At 42.5% G+C, this 16,788-nt stretch overlaps 1 protein-coding gene across 1 annotated transcript in view; it reads right to left on the bottom strand.

The window, feature by feature from the left end:
• LOC126462064 (organic cation transporter protein-like) overlaps positions 1-16,235 on the bottom strand; it is a 160,792-nt gene extending 144,557 nt beyond the window's left edge. Inside the window, exon 1 of the mRNA XM_050096046.1 lies at positions 16,039-16,235. The gene's annotated coding sequence lies outside the window, so the exon portion shown is untranslated. The remainder of the gene's footprint in view (positions 1-16,038) is intronic.
• Between the last annotated feature and the right edge of the window lie 553 nt (positions 16,236-16,788).

Below are 16,788 nucleotides of genomic sequence, written 5' to 3'. Positions count from 1 at the left end.
TTTTAAAGCACCTAGCCCTACCGGTGGTTTTTAAATTCTTTTATGGATTTTTTTGTTTGTTTATGTGTATTGCTGCATGTAAAAATTATCTCCCGTCTCTTGCTAATTTCAGAACAACACCTGAAGATGGGCGTATAAGAGCCCGAAACCGGTCGTGTTCTGAATAAAATAACCTTACAACTGTAGCGGTATTTTCAACCTCTGGTATAATACTCAGCTGCGGATGTTCCTCCGACAGGATTATTTGCGTTAATTCTCTGTTATATCTCTTCATTGTAACAAAGTACAAGGCACAGTCAAATGAAAACCAAGCATACGCCACAACGGGACCATGGAATCGTTCCATTCAAAAGTAATCATCTCACGCTTTAATACATTTATCAGACTGACAGACGAAACGACCAATTCCTGTTTCGTAGAACGTCGTCGGCCGCTGACGAATTCACAACTGCAGCCACTACTGCAGTACCTCGTCCAGAATCATCCTGTTGCACGATAACGCCTGCCCTCACACTACCAATCGGACGAAGGCTACGCTTCAGTGATTTATTTTGGAAACACTGCAACTTCCTCATTACAGCCTGGATCCTTAACCTGTAGTTTTCACATCTTTGGCACCCTGAAGAAAGACGTGCGTGGACTTCGGTTGCAGTCGGAAAAGCAAATGCAAGATTGGATACGATTGCGGATCCAATAGTGGCCGACCGCGTTCTAGGTAACAGGAATTGATTGTCTGGTCACCAGGGGGATAAATTTCTTAAAGCGTGTGGTGATTACTTTTGAATGGAACCATTCCAAGGTTCGGTTGTGGTGCTTCTGTGGTTTTCATTTGACTGCCCCTCACAGACAAGAATTGTTGGTTTTGATTCAGTGTAACGATTTTCACGATCTATTAATGTTTACCAGGAATTTCGCAGCACAAAATGCTGCTGTAACATAGCATCCCAGGAATGAATCTATAATACGTATATCATAACGTCCAACTTACACCACAGAGTGACGGAGAGCCATAGTCAGAAGCGAAGGTAATGTCTAGCGCACCTCAAGGCAGTGCGATGGGCCACTGGTGATTCAGCTAAACACATCAGTTCAAATATTTCTGGAACCGTTTAAGATATCGTAATTTTGTTGCCACCCAGATGAATTGTAAGAAGAGTCCTCACTAAACGACACACACTATCCGATCAAAAGTATCCCAGGAATGAATCTATAATACGTATATCATAACGTCCAACTTACACCACAGAGTGACGGAGAGCCATAGTCAGAAGCGAAGGTAATGTCTAGCGCACCTCAAGGCAGTGCGATGGGCCACTGGTGATTCAGCTAAACACATCAGTTCAAATATTTCTGGAACCGTTTAAGATATCGTAATTTTGTTGCCACCCAGATGAATTGTAAGAAGAGTCCTCACTAAACGACACACACCATCCGATCAAAAGTATCCGGACACCCCTATGTAATGCTGAATTGACCACTATATGTCACGAGAGGCGGACCCACCAGTATAAAAGGGTGGTGAGAATTGTTTTGTCAATAGACAAACAGTAACAGTAGAAGGTGTCGGTAAGGAAAGCTGACTTCAAATGTGGGTTAGTCATTGGACGCCATCTGAGTAACAAACCAACGGAGACATTTCAATCCCTCTAAAACTGCCCACGTCGACTGTTCTACATCTACTTCTACATCTACATGGTAACTCTGCAATTCACAATTAACGTCCTGGAAGAGCGTTCATCGAACCATTTTTATACTGATGTGAATCTTCAGGTTTTGGCGGCGCAAAGACTGTTCCATGTGAATGTGGCCTTTCTTACATTGAACAAACAACCCTTACTGTCCAAGAAAGATGTACAGAACACCGGAGGTACACACGACTTTTGCAACCTAACAAGTCGGCAGTGGCAGAACACTGTATTGATACTGGTCACAGTATGTTGTATGACAACGTCGAAATTTTGGCAACTACATCATCTTTTTGGGACTCGATAGTCAAGGAGGCAATTGAAATTCGCTTGACGTCGAATTTAATTAATAGAGACACTGGTTTCAACCTTGATAAAGCATGGAATCTGGCACTTGCTGTAATAAACTCACAAAGACGCCGTCACAGTGCAGCTCACAATGATATATCGACATGACAACACAGATCGACTGCGTAGTCATAGATGTAACTCGCACATTGTGCACGTCTCTGCCGCCGACCAACGTCTCTGTCGCATTTGCATCTGTGGCCGCATGCCCAATTGCGCGGTACACGAGTATAAAGGGACGAAGCGATCACTGGAGCGGCAGTCTTGCGGCTCACCTGAAGATGGCTCAACGTTATACGGCAGAAATATTAGAAGAAGAAGGAGAACCTTGCAGCTGAACACCCGAAAGTAATGGAACATTTTCATACTGCTTCTCTGCCATTCCACTCTCGAACGGCGCGTGGGAAAAAGGAACACCTAAATCTTCCCGTTCGAGCTCTGATTTCTCTTATTTTATTATGATGATCATTTCTCCCTACGCAGGTGGGCGTCAACAAAATATTTTCGCATTCGGAAGAGAAAGTTGCTGATTGAAATTTCGTAAATAGATATCGCAGGAAAGAAAACCGCCTTTGTTTCAGTGACTGCAACCCCAATTCGCGTATCATATCAGTGACACTCTCACCCCTATTGTGCGATAACACGACACGAGCTGCCCTTCTTTGCACATTTTCGATGTCCTCCGTCAATCCTACCTGGTAAGGATCCCACACCGCGCAGCAATATTCCAGCAGAGGACGGACAAGTGTAATGTAGGCTGTCTCTTTAGTGGGTTTGTCGCATCTTCTAAGTGTTCTGCCAACGAAGCGCAGTCTTTGTTTCGCCTTCCCCTTAATATTATCTATGTGGTCTTTCCAATTTAAGTTGCTCGTAATTGTAATTCATCGGTATTTAGTCGAATTGACAGCCCTTAGATTTGTGCGATTTATCATAGACCCAAAATTTATCGTATTTCTTTCAGTACCCATGTGGATGACTTCGCACTTTTCTTTGTTTAGTGCCAATTGCCACTTTTCGCACCATACAGAAATTCTCTCTAGATCATTTTGTAATTGATGGTCTGATGATTTTAATAGACGGTAAATTACAGCGTCTCTGCAAACAATCCAAGGGGGCAGCTCAGATTATCACCTAAATCATTTATGTAAATCAGGAACAGCAGAGGGCCTATGACACTACCTTGCGGAACGCCAGATATCACCTCTGTTCTACTCGATGATTTACCGTCTATCACTACGAATTGTGACCTCTCTGAGAGGAAATCACGAATCCAGTCACACAACTGGCACAATACTCCATATGCACGCAATTTGATTAATAGTCGCTTGTGAGGAACGGTATCAAAAAGCCTTCTGGAAATCTAGTAATATGGAATCGATATGAGATCCCTTGTCGACAGGACTCATTACTTCATGGAAATAAAGAGCTAGCCGTGTTGCACAACAACGGTATTTTCTGAATCCGTTTTGGTTATGTATCAATAATTCATTTTCTTCAAGGTGATTCTTAATGTTCGAGTATGCCCCAAAATTCTACGGCAAATTGAGGTCAGTGATATGGGTCTGTAATTAAATGCGTTACTCCTATTTCGTTTCTTGAATATTTGTGTGGTTCAAAAATGGTTCAAATGGCTCTGAGCACTATGGGACTCAACATCTTAGGTCATAAGTCCCCTAGAACTACTTAAACCTAACTAACCTAAGGACATCACACACACCCATGCCCGAGGCAGGATTCGAACCTGCGACCGTAGCAGCCTCGCGGTTCCGGACTGCAGCGCCAGAACCGCACGGCCACTGCGGCCGGCAATATTTGTGTGACCTGTGCTACTTCCCAGTCTTTAGGAACAGACCTTTCGTCAAGTGAGCGGTTGTATATAATCGCTGATAGCGTTACAGAGATGTTTAGCTAACTCAAGTGGCAGACTCTGCAAGAGAGGCGCTCTGCATCGCTGTGTAGCTTGCTGTCCAGGTTTCGAGAGGGTGCGTTTCTGGATGAGGTATCGAATATATATTGCTTCCCCCTACTTATACCTCCGGAGGAGATCACGAATGTAAAATTAGAGAGATTCGAGCGCGCACGGAGGCTTTCCGGCAGTCGTTCTTCCCGCGAACCATACGCGACTGGAACAGAAAAGGGAGGTAATGACAGTGACACGTAAAGTGCCCTCCGCCACACACCGTTGGGTGGCTTGCGGAGTATAAATGTAGATGTAGATGAAATAAGCGGAAGGAATCACTTGTGGGTTCCAAAAAGCTACCAGCAGTCCGTCTAGTACAATTACTATGCATTGTTGTTTTTGTTGTGGTCTTCAGTCCGGAGATTGGTTTGATGCAGTTCTCCATGCTACTCCATCCTGTGCAAGCTTCTTCATCTCCCAGTACCTACTGCAACCTACATCTTTCTGAATTTGCTTAGTGTATTCATCTCTCGGTCTCCTTCTACGATTTTTACCCTCCACACTGCCCTCCAATACTAAATTGGTGATCCCTTGACCCCTCAGAACATGTCCTACCAATCGATCCCATCTTCTAGTCAAGTTATGTTACAAACTCCTCTTCTCCCCAATTGTATCCAATACCTCCTCATTAGTTATGTGATCTACCCATCTAATCTTCAGCATTCTTCTGTAGCACCACATATCTAAAGCTTCTATTCTCTTCTTGTCCAAATTATTTATCGTCCACGTTTCACTTCCATACATGGCTACACTCCATACAAATACTTTCAGAAACGACTCCCTGACACTTAAATCTATACTTGATGTTATCAAATTTCTCTTCTTTAGAAACGCTTTCCTTGCCATTGTCAGTCTACATTTTATATCCTCTCTTCTTCGACCATCATCAGTTATTTTACTGCCCAAATAGCAAAACTTCTTTACTACTTTAAGTGTCTCATTTCCTGATCTAATTCCCTCAGCATCACCCGATTTAATTCGACTACATTCCATTATCCTCGTTTTGCTTTTGTTGATGTTCATCTTAAATCCTTATTTCAAAACACTGTCCATTCCGTTCAACTGCTCTTCCAAGTCCTTTGCTGTCTCTGACAGAATTACAATGTCATCGGCGAACCTCAAAGTTTTTATTTCTTCTCCATGGATTTTAATATCTACTCCGAATTTTCCTTGTTTCCTTTACTGCTTGCTCAATATACAGATTGAATAACATCGGGGATAGGCTACAAGCCTGTCTCACTCCCTTCCCAACTGCTGCTTCCCTTTCATGTCCCTCGACTCTTATAACTGCCATCTGGTTTCTGTACAAATTGTAAATAGCCTTTCGCTCCCTGTATTTTACCCCTGCCACCTTCAGAATTTGAAAGAGTATTCCAGTCAACATTGTCAAAAGCTTTCTCTAAGTCTACAAATGCTAGATACGTAGGTGTAGGGATTTAAAAAGAATGGGGTGTAACAGCCGAACAGCTTCTCACAAGCCACACATTTCTCCAGTCACTGTTAAGCAACGCTTGAGCTGGTGCAAAGAGCGACACCACTCTGCACTGGATGACTGGAAACGAGGAATTTGGAGTGATGAACCAGACTATATTCTGGTAGATCCTATGTAACTGTTTGGGTTAGGCGGATGCCTGGAAAACGTTCCCTGCCTTCATGTGTGGTGCCAACAGTAAAGTACGGAGGAGATGGTGTTAAGATATGAGAGGTTTTTGTGGTTTCCTTACTGTGCTTATGAAAACGTGAAATGCGTAAGGATATGAATACATATTACAGCATTGTTTAGTGCGTACAGTGGAGGGACGGTTCGGAGACGATGATTGTATCCATATTGTAACGCCCCAAGGACAGAAAACCCCAATTAACAAACTGTGTGGAAACCTAAAGTTGGGAAGTGAGTCATCTGGACAGTGATGGCAACTATTGACGATAAAATCTACACTGGTAATATTTTGATTAACACCTATATTATTCAAGTACTGAGAATATCATACAAAAAGGGGGAGATAAAAGGAAAAGATTATCATAGATTCTTTATCAAACATCTATAGAATAAATTCAAAATCATATGAACGAAGGTTAAATCCAAGAAAGTAATTCAGTCAAAGATAACATTTACCATGGAAGAGAGTTGTAGCCGCATCGAAAAGGAAATTCCATGCGATTACAATGCAACTCGGATATGGAAAGGTACAGTTAGTTAGATGCTCTTGAGTCGCTCTAGAGTACTTTTGCGATAGTTGTCTGGACGCGAACGCTATTAGATTGTTTCAGTTTTGGAAGTTTGATAATTCGTTAGAGACTCAAGTATTGCTCAGTCATTCGATGATGAAAGTTAATCTTTACCGTTCTCAACGCGACGGTATAGTAAGAGGAGTGTTAGACTTCGATTGAGTGATATTGGTGTATCGGACTTAGCCTTCGTACTGATGAGCAGTTACAAACCTTGAGAGCAAAGGATCAACAACAGAAAAACAATTCGTAGTCTTGAGTAGGACACAGTAAAAGGAAGACACGAAGAAAGACAAGTACGCTGATTAGTCAAAAGTTGTCGTCAGCGTCACTATTGCTCAATTGAACGGAAGTTAATCTTGAATGACATATCGGTGTGCGTGTGTTGTAGGGACAAACAGTTAATTACAGAAAGAACAATAAAATCTGATTCAAAAAGTAAATCTTACGTGTCGCCTAACTCATTAAACGGACAATACAATGTGTATTAACGCACGTTGATTGAATATTTAAACATTTTAAGTGACTAAGTGAATACATGAATAATCGACAGAGAAGAGTGATTAGTTTAAACCAGTATTACGGCGTATTAAAAAAATTACTCCAACAAAAGTTATCTCTGGAGTTACGTCGGACAATTGTCAATAGCGGGACGTAGCAACGGCATAGCAACGGAATAGTAGACAGCAAATTTTTATCCTCGCTATGTAGGATGTGAAAAACGGCCGTAATGATGAGATTAAGAATCAGGATTTTATTCCATCACAGAACTAACCGGGCATAAAAATAAAAATAAACGATTGCAGTTTACCAGTTCGCACAAGCTGAGAAGACTGTTGCGGACAGATAACAGAATATTTCTAAACCACGGGAGGAGTTGTGTTCTTACGAGAGTTACAGGTGCTGTTCCACGTCACACCGACGGGGACGAACATCGTTACAAGTCACGTCTCTTCCCGGCGAGTGAAGAAGGACGGAAGGGACGTCACAATATGACGTCACAATATGTCACAATACGACAATGTACCCTGTCGTAAAGCAACACCTATAAGGCCATGGTTTGTGGACAATAACATTTCTGAAATGGATTGACCTGCCCAGAATCCCGTTCTGAACCAAAAGCAAAACCTTTGTGATGAGTTAAAATCACGACTTTACTCCAGACCCGATCTTCCAATATCACTTCCTTCTCTGGTTTCGGATCTTGAGGAAGCATGGTTTGCTGCTCCTCCACAGGTTTTCAGATACATCACTGGAGGTCTCCTCAGCAGAGTTAAGGCCGTCATAAAGGGAAAGGTTAGACGCATTCTATATTAATGTCCACTACCAGATGTCCGGATAATTTTGATTGTACCTATATTAATTACATGTATATTGGTATCGACTTCGCCGGCCGAGGTGGCCGAGCGGTTCTAGGCGCTACAATCTGGAACCGCGCGACCGCTACGGTCGCAGGTTCGAATCCTGCCTCGGGCATGGATGTGTGTGATGTCCTTAGGTTAGTTATGTTTAAGTAGTTCTAACTTCTAGGGGACTGATGACCTCAGAAGTTAAGTCCCATAGTGCTCAGAGCCATTTGAACCTTTTTTTTTTTTTTGGTATAGACTTCGCTTTTTCAAGTAGTACTACAGCAGTTTTTCTCCCTAGTATCGTAGACCTTAAAGATCTCAAGATTATGCAATCGCATTTTACTCTTTGATGTTCAATAATAAGTTTCAGTTCAATTACAATATTTAGAATTAATCTGTTTTGAATATAAAACCGATTACTATCTTATGCGACAGTTAGTGTTATCGTAATTGTGTAACTATATAGATCGGCTGATGGAGCGCTCCAGCTTTAGGCGGCGAGGAGAGACTAATTACAAATTTGTAATACATGCGAATGCGACCTATTTCGCGGAACTGCATTGATGAATACTTATTTGAAAATCAGATGAATAATATGTTCGTTTTGGAGCGACGTTTCAACATGTCTCTTACAAGATGTCAGCGCAGGCGAACTGCATCATGGCTGGATTTTGAAACTGGTATTATTTGAAGGACCGGTCGACTTAATTTGAAAACCTTCGGTCTAAGCTAAGGCGGAAAGAAATGAGGGGCTATTTATACGTATTTTTATCTGTTTTTATATCTGGTTCCAAGTATATTATTTAGTGTTGATATGTTATACCCTAATATGGCAAGTACTGATGTTTTCGGATGTACGTAGGTAACATGAAAGGGCTCGAATTCTAATAATGAAAAGAAATAATGTGGTGAAATTTGCCGGCCGTGGTGGCCGAGCGGTTCTAGGCGCTTGAGTCCGGAACCGCTGACTGCTACGGTTGCAGGTTCGAATCCTGCCTCGGGCATGGATGTGTGTGATATCCTTAGGTTAGTTAGGTTTAAGTAGTTCTAAGTTCTAGGGGACTGATGACCTCAGAAGTTAAGTCCCACAGTGCTCAGAGCCATTTTGGTGAAATTTCAGATTTGCCATAAGATTGAGTTTTTTTCTTCATGATGGTCGTAATGGATGGTATGTTTGCATCTTGTTGCATAATTGTGTTCGGAACAAACCAGGTTGTAAATATCGAATAAAAACATCTTCAGCCGGCTAAATTTTCAGTTGCTGTTTTACTTCAACAACGAGTTTCAGCGCTACATTACGCCGTCTTCTGGTCCCCTAACCGATGTGTATAAAGAATTCCACCTATTTATTTATCTAACTTGATCAGATTAGGGCCTTCAGGCCCTCTCTTACAACGGACCTTTGTTTCACACATACATTATTTTTTTACGTCACTGATTCTTAAGAAATGACAATGATTTCAATTTTCTAAATGGTAATAAGATAGTGGTAGTCGAATTAAAAATTGTTTGGTTGTATTTAAAGACAAGGTGAATAACATTACTGACTAAGAACTAACGACATTAACAGTTAGCAGTATTACTATTTATTCCGCTGCTGCCGTTAGTAATAATAATAATAATAATAATAATAATAATAATAATAATGATAGATACAAAATGTATTTATAGATGTACAAAAATGATATCTTCTGACATAGCGAGATCTGAAGGAGAGAAATTTAGGTCGACTGCTCCAGCTAAGAGCTCTGGGAAATGAGGAAGATCTGGTTGGAAAGAAGGATACTTAATTGTAATTGGATAAAGAGTGCATAAGTGAATGAAGGCAAACATTATACCATTAAGTGTCTTTCGTGGCTGGAGCTGTTATTCGGTTCCTTGATATAATGAGGAACATCACCCCATAGTCGGGTTTAAGCTTCTGAAAAGCCGCTGAGTGATGAAGTGGGACAGAAGGGATTTTGCACTGATGGATACTGGAGTTTATGTCATGTTGTTCAGACAAGGGCGTCAAGGTCGCGGAGAAAGGTGAGTACAGATTGGTAACACGGTAGAAACGATAGAGAGACGAGAAATCACCCCGCTTCCCTGCACGCAGCCAGCATTGCTATTTGCATGATAATAAAAAATGATTAAAGAGTCGAACGTTACAGATAGATCGAACGCAGGCGTTCATCACTAATTCCTAGCACCGTGAACATTCCTGAGATACACGTTACTGGATAACATCGCTATAGTCAACAATTGGAAGTAATGGGCCTGTACAACTTTCTTTCTAAATCAAAAGGGAAGAACGTATTATATTTTTGTAGAGCATAGTGAGATGCCGATTCATTTTTGCACATTGCAGATAAGTGCTCGGCCCCTTTTCATCTATAGACTACAACTTTTTACTGAAGGAGAGAAATTGATATTTACCCCATTTAGGATTAAAGATGGTAGTGATTCCCGATATTTCTGGCTGATGAGCTCTCTTCAGCAATATTGATAAGCGGAGGTCATCAACCTGCCTGTGGTACTTACAGTTGGACAGAACTGATGACACGGCATTGACATATGATGAAAAGAGTCTAGGACCTAATGCTGAACCCTAGCAGATGGGTGATACTATCTGTCCCCATTGCGACTTCATGGCACCCGGACAAAGGTGATCTGTTTGTCAACTCTGGCGTCACATCATTCAAATCCTACCAGAAGGGTCATACTATCTGTTTTCATTGCGGCCACATGGCACCTGGACAAAGGTGATCTGTTTCTGAACTCTGACCTCACATCACTCAAATGCTAGCAGGCAGGTGATATTATCTGTCTCCACTGCGATTTCATGGCGCCTGGACAAAGGTGATCCGCGTCTCAGATTTGGCGTCACGTCACTCGAACCCTAGCAGACGGGTGATACTATCGGTCTCCATTGCGACTTCATGGCACCTATACAAAGGTGATCTGCTTCTCAGTTTTGACGCCACGTACTCTTTATGCGGGTGCGATTAGAATACCCACTACAAATGCTAGAGAAGCGTAGAACTGGTGCGAAACATGCTCAGCACCACTTTTTTCAATGTTGCCTTAAGTTCTATGAATAGGTAGACGTTAATTATCAACACAGCGAGGAAACAGCGCTTGGAACCTCTTGGTCAAGGAAAAGTCGCTCTATAAGTAAGTGGACGACACGTTCGTAGTGTGGCTTCATGGGAATAAAAAACTGATGGACATTAGGTGACGCTCGAACAGCATACACAAAAGCACAAATTTTACCACAGAAGTAAAGACAGTTGTCTACCTTTGTTGGACATTTTAATAAAGAAGAAATGGGATGGTACACTTGAGCTTCCTGTGTACCGTAAGAAAATGCACACAGACCTCAGTCTAAGCACTACAAAATGCCATTATCCAGCACAGCGCTTCTTGGCAGCCACTTCCCTAGTGCACATAGCCCAAGCCGTTTGCGGCAAAGTTGTCTTGCCCCATCAGTTACATCATCTACCGGGAACCGCTACTTGGATGTGCGAATAAAACGCGCTCTCAGGACAGACGACCAGAGGAAAGGAGAGACATTACGGCAAAGGCCTAGCATTCTTATCGTATGCTGCTGGACCGCACACCGCCAAGACAGCCAGGATCTTGGAGAAACATAATGGTTAGGCGGGTTATCTGCCCTACACGAAAAACTGAAGACATGCTGGGCTCCATAACATATCCTTTAAGACTTAGTACATCTATTGTGTATGGCGTCATATATGAGTGTGCCCGCCAGTACATCAGTCAAACGCAATGCCACACCTCACAAGGGATGTGTAGAACGCGAGAGCACCATCGTCCGCCTTGGTTGCTCACAAAAGCACGTGGTTACGGAGCGCAGCATCACGGAGGGACTTATGTTCAGCTACGAAGTTGCTACGTCGCGCTGTGGGTTTCTTGGATTCTATAACCAAGGAAGCGCTAGAAATAAGACTGCATGAAAATCTAGTGAACAGCAATAACGGCTTCCTTCTTAGCTCCGCTTGACTAGACGTAGTATCAAAAATTCGGAAGGAGCGTTTCTTGATTAGAGCGCCAGCAATGTACAGGATGGACTTTTGGGCACGGTATATATCGCGTGGCCACTTCCTCACTATCTCTTCCTCCACTCCACCAAGACTGGTATCACGGAAGAAATACGTTTCTTTGCACGTCTACCTTAGCAGATTTCAAAACTAAAGGAGCATTCATTTGATGTTTGGTACCAAGTGTAGGAAACCTCTCAGATGACGAAAGGATAAAACTTTGCACAGATTCAACAACACATTCCCAGGAGAACGCGGTAGTCAATTACAACTTTCATGACAACGTACAGCATCTATCATAAAAATGCGAGATACACACGTGTGCATCTCTACAGAAATAAAGGTTTAATCTATCCATACTGCAAAGACCACCTCTTAGAAGTAGCAGATCTGAATCAGCTTCTTCTTGGCTGTTTCTGCTAAACCAGTCATTAGGTTCGACTTCATGATGCAATCGCCAAACTGGGAATTCCCGTCCCACAAGTGTCACGAACCTTGCTTGTCAGCAAAAATCTACAGGGTGTCCGAAAAGTCTTTCCCTGATTACGTAAATTGATAACTCAGGCTAGAAGTAAGATACAAATATGAAACTGGTGTCTAATTGTTTACAAACTGTCAAAGTTTTTTTCACACATCAGTAAACTTCCACTTCCATTGTTGCCCAATGACAGCACACGTCGATATGACTTTGCAGTCGAAATGCTATCACGTATTGAGGACGATGATGGTTATCTCAGATGAATTGCCTTTTCCGACGAAGCTACCTTCTTTGTCTGTGGAGTAGTGAATCGCCATAATGTGCGCATTTGAGGTTCACAACCCCCTGGCGAGGTCATGGGGTGCACCAGAGGCAGTCCAAAGGTGAATGTTTGGTGCGCGCTATTGCACTGTCGAATTATCGGGCCATTCTTCTTCGCTGAGGCTACCATCACATCTGCAGTGTATCTGGACATGTTGCAACTGTATGCTGTTTGTCAGCTGCTTCAGTATCACCCCGATGTCTTGTTTCAGCAAGTCGGTGCACCGCCTCATTGGGGTTTGGACGTCCGTGCCTATCTCGATATGACCTTTCCTGGGCGATGGATTGGTCGTGATGGGCCAACGTTTTTGGCCTCCAAGCTCTCCTGACATAACCCCATTAGACTTCTTTTTATGGGGTTATGTCAAGGACGAGGCCTACCGAATATGTGTACCAGATCTTGAAACCCTGCGGCAACGGATAACCACAGTCGTTGAATCGATCCCTCCAGTGATGTTGGCTAATGTGTGGACGGAAATTGAATATCGTCTAGATGTGCTACGTGCTACCAAGGGTGCTCATGTGGAAGTTTACTGATGTGTGAAAAAAACTTTGATAGTTTGTAAACAATTAGACACCAGTTTCATATTTGTATCTCACTTCTAGCCTGAGTTATCAATTTATGCAATCAGGGAAAGACTTTTCGGACACGCTGTATATCCACATCGCAAGATACTTTCAAGAGACGGACATTCATCTCTTCAATTTCAAGATGTGAAGACACCTAGCCACAGCAGTTTACAGGTGCACACTAGTAACTGCTACCAGAACAAGAAATCATGTGTAGTCATTCTATAATTGGTTGTTTGTGTGTGTTACTCACTTGCTCAATGTGTTGTTCAATCACAGTGATGTACCTCATAAAACTTACTACAGTGGAAAATGGTTGCCGATTATTAACATCCTCAGTACAAGAATAAGGAAGTTTATATGTTTACGTTAACAATATATAATTAAGAAATGGTGAGATATATCGAAAATCCGCTGTTAACATAATGAATTGTGTTATATTAAATATCAATATAAATGGCTAAATAGCTGGGGAACTAGAGGCCAAATAAATACAATAAAATAAATAAATACCTAGCACTGGGGCTTCTCATTTCCGAGCGCTCTTGATTGGCCTGCCTGCTATGACTCCAGAAGATGGAAGAGAAGATCCGGAATAGATAAATAGCAGCATCAGGCAGAATGCAGACACTTACGTGTGTATTAAAGGTTCGTCTAGTCTATATCACTTATGGACATAAGTGGTAACGGACTGACAACCAGAGCAAAAGAATTCCTCAGGAATACGTTGGTTCTTTCTGCTGTGTTATATAGCTGTAAAATCTGGGGCATGACTGCAGAAACTCACCCATACAAGATAAAAATGTTGCAAAATAAGGCACTAAGAATACTAAAAGACATAACCTGGTTGCTGTAAGTCTATCTTGGTACGTGGAACATATGCCACAGTGCCTCGTACTTTCTGCAGTATTCATCTCCTATCATTGGCTCTTATCTATAAGTTCTCTATGTTCTGTATTATTTTGAATCTTAAGGTTTGCGACACCCCGTATATCACGAACAGTGAATTGCTTCACTTACGAGAAGTACGACCCTTTAAGAGTCACGTGCTGAGTTCCGTTTACTAGTATATTCTCATTACAGTCACAAACCTGGAATTGCACGAAACAAGTACGATTTGCAGCAGGGGTTGTGCTCCTGAAGGCGAAAATCGAACATAGGAAACAAATATTCGCTGGGGGAGTTTACATTTTAAGGCCTGACTCGATTTAGCTAATCGACCGAATATCAGTTTTAAGATTGTCATTAGTTTTACACGAACGATGTCTGGATATTGGTTGTTAGTTACTAATTTAGATAACAGAATCACTGTTTCTGTTCTATTAACATAGGAAGTGGACAAGTTCCTGCTCAATCTAATATTTTTTCTTCTCTTTCGCTGTACAAAGCTTCATTTCGTCCAGTTTAGTCAGCATTTCTAAAAGCACCTGACATCTAGTACGTTTCAAAAACAGTTGGACGTTTACATCGGAGTGAATATTGACTGTGGAAGAAGAAATCTAGGCGCTAGATCTGGGTTACCAAAATCGTCAGTCAAATGTTTACATGATAAGCAACAAACGGTATTGATAAATCGTTCTACCAACTTCGGATCTGGAAGCATCATGTAAACTTAGCGAGTGACTGCTACTCTTGAATAGTTTCAAAGGGGCCAGCTTGCTGAACGTCCCCATTCGGCAAACGGATCACCAATAACAGTGTGACATGGTCTCAGCCCATGAGACACTATGCATGAGTTTGGAATTTAATTCAAGACAACAGTGCGCAGTGTCTATTATCAGATGACATAGAATTTATATGGAAATTGAAGGGGGATTACTGTTATCAGCTGTAGCGGGACATCAGGCGGAATCAGCGGCGACGAGTGAAAATGTGTATCAGACAGGGATTCGAACCCGGGATCTCCTACTTACTAGGCAAATTCGGTAACCGTCCGAGACCGATATCGCAACTGCATGGACTACCTTCGGTACGCCTCACGGCCTATCCGCACCCCTATCGAGCACCACCTATCCGTAGTCTCCATCTATAGAATTTACGTCACCATCTCACCTCCCTTTTACAACTAAAAGTGATGCTAATTTCTTTCATTACCAGGCTTTGCCCTGGCTTCTTCCAGGTCGACCGCCACCGCATTACCATACTTGAGCAACTAAATGCAGTGATAAGTTGCTGGAACATATGAAAAATAATGAGACAGTGGCGACAGATACTCATGGAGAGGCCTGCAGAGGTAAGCGACGAAACGCCCTTTTCTGTTTTCGCCAAGTGAAAATACAAAAAAATAGCTCTGAGCACTATGGGACTTAACTTCTGAGGTCATCAGTCCCCTAGAACTTAGAACTACTTAAACCTAACTAACCTAAGGACATCACAAACATCCATGCCCGAGGCAGGATTCGAACCTGCGATCGTAGCGGTCGCGCGGTTTCAGACTGTAGCGCCTAGAACCGCTCGTCCACCCCGGCCGGCGTGAAAATACAATTAATAGTTAGGAGGCACAGTGAAATCTTTTAAAAGCCCTTTGTCCGCAAGATTTGAACAGTAAGAGAAACGGCGTTCGCTAGAAAGGTTATGAAATCAATATCACATTTTTCTCGTGGTTTACTGGTCTGAATCGCAATTATGGAAGTAATTTTTGTCAGCACTTTTTGTTAACAAGGTAGCCGGGATACAGTTAAGAATTTAAAACAATTATCAGCTCTTACTCCCAACACAATAGGATCCAGGAGGTAATGTATCTAGGACTCGAGCAAAGAAGAAAATGGAATGCAGACATCAGCTCAAAAAAAAAAGTTAGTCTTTGTTGATTAGCCATCGTAATAGCTCCTTTCCTGTGAAAAATTCTTATACTATATTTAACTTGTACTTCCGGTCGTTGATCATTTTCTAATATAATCGTATTGTGGATATAAATTAATCTATAGAAAAACAAAGGAATATCGTTTCTGTTTGGGTCGGGTTTTGGTACATGCTAACGGAGTGCCCAGCGTCAGTGAAATACTGTACAGGGATCACTGTTCTTTGAACACAGTGCGCGGTGCAAATTGCATACCTTTACGGCGTCGATGAAACGGCTGATCGTGCCAGCCCCCACCGCCACAACCAGGAAACGCACTCTGATCTCCTGCACAGCAGCCGTCGCGGAGCGAGTGACACAGACCGACGCGCACGGGTTGTTTTTATCTGCCCGAGTCCCTCATAATTGGCCAGCTGAGGCGGTAAACACTGCCGAGATGCTATCTGCTGTTTTCTGAACACTTCGAGTGCTGACCAACTAAATATCAAACGCGAATTGCAGGTGGAAACGTTCGGCAATTTCCCGCGGAACGTTTCCTCGCGGTGACTACAGTCGCTAAGTGCTAATTGCGCTTCGCGCTAGTGTTACGCGAGAGTAAGGACCGAGATGTTGTAGTTATTCAATGGAGATTTCCGTCTGCTTCACCCCGAAAAGTTCTTAAATGAAAGGCCAGGGCTGTTTTCATCAACGCCTTGGGCGTAAAAGTAAACTTGTTGCCTCCTTCTGCGGCGGCGTAGGCGATTAGTGGTCCGTCAGTCTTCTCATCCATCTTCCTCTTGCGTCATGTGTAACAGTCTAAAGGCGGGCGCGGTATGTACGATCGGTGCGTTTCAGCGAGTCTGTCATAACCTACTGTTGAGACACAAGCCGGGACATACACGTACTCTTAAATATCGAATGGACACTGAAGACAGCTCATCTTAGTTGTTGGGACATATCGGGATATTCATAATCGAGAGGGGACCCAGTACGTGGAGGCCTGGTAAGTTCTATATCCACATTCTG

The sequence above is a fragment of the Schistocerca serialis genome, chromosome 1 (assembly GCF_023864345.2).
Source record: "Schistocerca serialis cubense isolate TAMUIC-IGC-003099 chromosome 1, iqSchSeri2.2, whole genome shotgun sequence".
NCBI classification, from domain to species: Eukaryota; Metazoa; Arthropoda; class Insecta; order Orthoptera; family Acrididae; genus Schistocerca; species Schistocerca serialis.
The sequence above is the reverse complement of the archived record's forward strand: the minus strand, read 5'-3'. Positions and strand labels throughout refer to the sequence as shown.